This window comes from Gavialis gangeticus, unplaced genomic scaffold (genome assembly GCF_001723915.1).
Source record: "Gavialis gangeticus isolate Ggan-Ray unplaced genomic scaffold, GavGan_comp1, whole genome shotgun sequence".
Lineage (NCBI taxonomy): Eukaryota > Metazoa > Chordata > Crocodylia > Gavialidae > Gavialis > Gavialis gangeticus.
This window is the reverse complement of record NW_017729033.1, coordinates 6,291,839-6,297,779: the sequence shown is the minus strand read 5'-3', so window position 1 is coordinate 6,297,779 and position 5,941 is coordinate 6,291,839.

Genomic DNA, 5,941 nt, shown 5'->3' with positions numbered 1-5,941 from the left:
AATCCCTCTCCCCCTGCCCCCCCTGAATCTTGACCCATGAAGTGATTGGATCCAATTCACAGCCTTCCTGGGGACTGGTGACATGCCAGGTGTGTCCCCTCACTCTGCCCTGCACCACTGATCCCCTTTGCAGCATCCCCTACTGACTCCCTCGTGCCAGCAGCACGCACCGCTCACCATGCACTGAATTTGCCTCTCCCCACTGCCACTGGGGATGGGGATCGGTGGCACAGAGCACACACGGTGGAGGCAGTGACATGTGGCAGAGAAGGCAGCAGACAACCTGGGCTCTCCAGAGTTGGGTGGAGAGGAGTGTCTACAGGTCGCTGACCCCTGCTCCAAAGGACTTTGGGATAGTTTCCAAAGGGGAAGGATGCTACAGGAAGGGGCTCGTTCCCCATGGGTCTACACCAGCTGGGTCTTCAGCCTCAACCCCAGCAACTCTACCCATGAAGAAGGCTAATTCAGTGCTGCAGCTCCCAGTCCTCAAGTTGCCTTGTTCAGACCAGCAGGAACAATGGGTGCGTCACAACCTTTAATGACCCCCTGCCCCTTCTCCTAGTGGATGCCCACCAGGCTGGTGAAATGGGCCCTCCACGCTCTTGGGATTGGTAAGTATGGACAGCACCCAGCCATCGTCTCAAGGGTTGGGCTTCTGAGTCCACGCTGGGTGTGCAGATCCTGTATCTAGCGCTCCCGCTTGAAATGGGGGAACTCTGATCCAGCCGGCCAGACCTTGAGGTCAACTTTTTTAGCGCATTTAACTCTTTAGACCTTTACGCGGTTCTTTGAGTCGGCTGTCGCCCTAGCAGATCAAGATCTTTATCTGTAGCACTTGACTGACCAGAGAAGTTGCTAGTCTCAAAACGGAATCTAAAAATACGAATCATAGGGTCAGCTTATCATTGGAACAAGAGATTAAAATGCTGGATGTCACTCATGCCTCTTGACACCTCTATAGGGGAGGCAACTCATTGATATTTGAAAAGCACCTTGAGATTTGGAAAATGCACTGAAGGGTTTTTTAGCTTCTGCAAATGCATCAGGGGACCTCCTACCTGGGAGTATGTATCCCCTGTTGGGATGTGAGTCTGCATGAGCCTTTAGCAATACAAGGTTGCTAAACTGCCCTAACTGAGACCCTAAATGAAACAGGGTGAGGGTTGCAGCAGTAGTTGCTTTGCTGCAACACAATTATGCAGATATAAGAGCTGCATTTTAACAGCTTGTAGGAGATCCTTTGACAGGGATTCAATTGTTCTGCCTGTCTGTGCCCATTGAAATAAAGAGCCAGTTTTGCACTGGCCAGAATATAACAAACCCTGCAGAGCTGCCAAAATGGACTATTGTATCAACATATCCATTATTTGGATTAGGAGCACTTTGGTGAAGATGGACTACATTAAATCCGCTTTGGTTTATGGAGTCTCATTATTGTCAAGGGGCTTGTTAATGGTACCAGGGAAGGGCTCTAATCAGTGTATGGGGTGCACTGGGTCAGATTCTCAGTAGGTGTAAAAGTGCATGGCTCCATAGGTTTCAATAGATATAAGGTCAGCAGACCCCTTTCTGAGAGAGGCCGGTAAATGGGATCTGAATGAAGTCTGCAGCCATGAATTCCCATTAGAGACAGCCACTCATGAGCAACAAGAGTAATGATAAGATGCTTTATGGTGTCACTGCTTTTCCAAACACCTCTCCAGATGCGTGTAACTCCGTGTACTTTGCCCAAGGACAAAGCTGACCCATAAAGATTTAAATCCTGCCTTTGTGTCTTTCTTTTTTTTTAACAAGCGTGATATTAAAATGGAAAATGCAGAGATTAAACAAGAAGACAGCAACGGGGGTAATACATACTGGCATCAAGACAGAATATCTTTCGGTCTGGATCCAATCCTCACACACAGTATGCTTATGTACTTAATTGAAATGAATGCAGTGGGAATGAGAGAGGAGGAGGGGTGGTAGAGGCTGGGCCCAGTGACCAAGGGCTGCAGGCTTCCCCACTCGCCGGATGTGCCTGTGGCCCAGCTGTTCGATGCGGGCCAGGCAGGCGTGTTGCAGCCACGGTGGGAGGTGAAGAGGAGCGGCTTCCCAGCCCCTGAGTGCGGTAGGTGCCCAGCAGGCGCTACGTTTCTGATCAAGCCAACAGTTACCTTCAGTTTTACTGTTATTTCCTGTTGTTTGCTAATTACTTTGATCAGCTGCTAGGTTTCCCCTTATGCTCTTTGTCAATGTTGCTCAGCTGGAGACTCTGAGAGTAGCTTGAAACCATTCCTCTCTCTCCTTCCATTTGTAGAGGGCAGGGCTACACATGCATTTATTGCGCATTCAATTTACTGTGCAGTAACTTACTGCTCAATAAGTCGGTTTAGGCCGGCATCTATACATTCAGGCGTTAAAGTGGAGTAACGCTGTACGTGTGAACCAACTTGGGACTATAGTTAGTCCCAAGTCGGTCCACATACACAGTGTTACTGTGCAGTAAGGCATCTACACATGAATTACCGCGCAGTAACTACCAATAACAGATTTACCAGGCGCAAATATGATGCCTGCATGATGCAGGTATCAAATTTACACCCAAGTCGGCATAAGTCGCCATATTTACTGCACAGTATGGGCATGCACGTGTAGATGCCACCCATATTGTGCAGTAATTTCATAGCTTCATAGATTATAGAGTTGGAAGGAACCCAGTGGATCATCGTGTCTGATCCCCTGCCCCTGGCAGAAAAGAGGACCGAGATCATACAACCCCTGTCAGGTGACTATCAAGCTTCCTCTTGAAGACCTCCAAGTTAGTGATAGGACCGCCTCTCTTGGAAGCCCATTCCAGACTCTGGCCACCCTTACAGTAAAAATTTCCTTCCTAATTTCTAACCTAAATCTACTCTCCACTAGTTTGAACCCATTATTCAGAGTTACTCCATTGGGCGCTCTGGTAAACAGCACATCACCAATTCCCTGCTGTCCTCCCCTAATAAATTTATAGGAGGCTACAAGGTCACCCCCCAGCCAACTTTTGTAAAGGCTGAAAAGATCCAGATCTCTCAACCTCCCCTTGTAGGGTCTTGCACAGAGACCACTAATTATGCAAGTGGCCCTCCTCTGAACCCTCTCCAGATCCTCCGTGTCCCTCTTGAAGTGCAGTGCCCAGAACTGGATGCAGTACTCCACTGCAGCCTTACTAACGCCACATAGAGGGGGAGAATCACCTCCCTCGACCTGTTGGTCATGCATCTGCTAATACATGACAAGGCTTTGTTGATGCGGTTTGAAAAGAGGGGTGCAGGTGGTGCAGTGCATCATCACATAACACAGCATGCATTTTCTCCAGTTAAAGAGAAACTAGAAGATTTATTAATATGCCATGGGCCCAGTGTTATATTATTCATTGCACTGCCAGCTCATGTTTATCTTGGAGTCAACTATTACCTTACATTTATCTTTGTTGAATTGCAGTTACTGCACAGTAAATGTGCACGTGTAGACACGCCTACAGTTTAGCATTCTCCTGCTATACAGATGCTGCATATGCTGGGTACAGCATTATCTGTTCTTGGGACAAGGCCACTGGAGTTTTGTCTTCATCAGCACAACCCACTACATGAGGGCCTAAGTCTATGCTCACTTACCTCTCCATCCAGTCCTGCCCACCTGCCTATAATTTGGCATAAAATTTGGCCCCAGTGGGCTAGACTGCTGAACAACCACACTCCACTCAGCTGCAAGACCAATAAACTGCTTCAAAAGAGGAAAGGGAATTACCTGTTGGGGGTGTGCATTAGCTGTTACCTCTGCATGCTCCTGTAGCCATACCAGAAAGATAAACCAGGACTGTCAAACTCACCCCTTGTCCAATCCAAACCATGGGGCTCCACACAAGCGAGATCGGATTGGCGGTGGGTGGCAGGGCAGCTGCAGAGGTGATGGTGGAGGCAGCACAAGTAGCAGCCATGACAAGACCAGCGATGGAGGCAGTGGGGCAAGAAGCTACAAGGCAAATAGTGGCAGGCCAAGCACATCAGCACCGCTCTCACATGCCTCCCTGCTGCCAATAGTTGTGCCCAACAGTCCCTATAGCCCCAGAATCTGCCGCAGGACACATCCCTTGTTAGCTCCATCCCAGAATTCCCTGACCCGCCCCTGAGCTAAATCATGGTAAATGTAACTGAGAAAGAAACAGGATTAAAGTGGTTTTATTGCATGAATTTCTATGGGAGGTGTAATGGTTACAGCCTACAGTTAGAAGTCAACACGTTCTCATAACCACAGAGGAGTGATCCCAAGTTAGTGCTGTTGTATATGAGTCAAGTTGTACTTGGATATCTGCATGTCTCCTATGCAATAGAGGCAAAACAAAAAGTGAAACTTGGATGTCTCTCTTTCCAGTATGGCCTGATCGATTTTCATTCATCTCAGGATAGCCGATGAATTCATTCCCTTGTACCCAAAAGGACAGAGACTGTACACAATCCAGATTGCAGTGGTTAATTTTAACCTAAGTCTCTGCCATCCATTTGCATCCTCTGTGTTTATGTTTGTTTGCATCTAATTGCATTTAATTACATAGCTGCTGTCTGAAATGTCCTTATGTTTGCAAGAAGAAGTGAACATAAGCTAGCGTGAAAAAAGTATATGTAATTTTAGTTTACACAGTGTTTAGCATGTGTACCGAACTGGCAAATGTTTGAGGACCTAATATAGAGCCAGACAGCCTCCATGAAAGGACTCATTTTGACTTTGTTGGGCTAGAAACGGAGATAGAAAAATCAATGGGAGCTTTGCAATTGACTTTAATGGAATCTGGTCCAATGATATACAGAAAAAGAAATTAAGGGATAGAAGCAAAAAGAGCCTGGAAGAGTTTTCAGCTGAGGCTTGAGATGAGATGGAGATGGAGAGGCAGGAATAGCTAGAGGGACTGTTCCAGGCGGGAGGACCTGCAAAGAAAGAGCACCTCCCCTACCAGTCTGCCCAAACGTTTGATGAGGCAGAGAAAAGACCCGTGCTTAAATGAATAGAGTGGGCATGGAGAGACACCAGGTTGGTGATACAACACGGAGAAAGTTCATGGGGAAGGTGGAGAGAGCTTCATAGACATCTGAACTAGATCCAAACAGAGAGAGATGACCTTGCTAGGAGACGGAGGCTGAAGGAGATGGCCTCTGAGGTTCCCTCTGGCCCTATTTGGTACCATTATCGGATTCAGTGGCCAAGTGTCAGCCAAATGCACCCAAAGTCGGAGCAGCCCTTGTTCCTTGTCTCAGAGAAGGCGAACGTGCATTTCTTGTGCCCTCTTTATTGCTTATTGATCCACTCTGTCTCCTAGCAGTGCAGTTCCCCTTACCCATTATATTTTTCTCTTCTTTCCCATCCCTCTTTTCCCTGCTCTCCTCCCCTCTCTTCACTGTCATGTTCCCATTTCCTCTCTCCTCCCATTCCATCTCGCCCACTTTTAACCTAACATGTGTCCACTCAGAAAACCCCACAGAATTGCCCACAATTTGTGCAATAACACATTGACTCCAACACCCACTCAGATACTTGCACGACTCTTACAAACAACACGCTTGTCTCCATTCCTCCCTCCCTTTGTATTTGTCTTGTACCCACTTGTTCTCTGCTGTCTTTATTTAGATGATAAAGTCTTTGGCTCATTGACACCTGCATGTCCTAAAATGCACATCGCTGGCTTCTGATTGCCCTGAAACAACGATGCCATTTTTGTTCTAGACTTTAATGTAAGACAGCAGAGCTTTGTGCTGCTGGGTTTTTTTGGTTGGATTCGAGCTCAACATGGGTGGATCTGGGATTTGAAAAGAGGGGTGCAGGTGGTGCAGTGCATCATCACATAACACAACATGCATTTTCTCCAGTTAAAGAGAAACTAGAAGATTTATTAATATGCTATGGGCCCAGTGTTATATTATTCAGC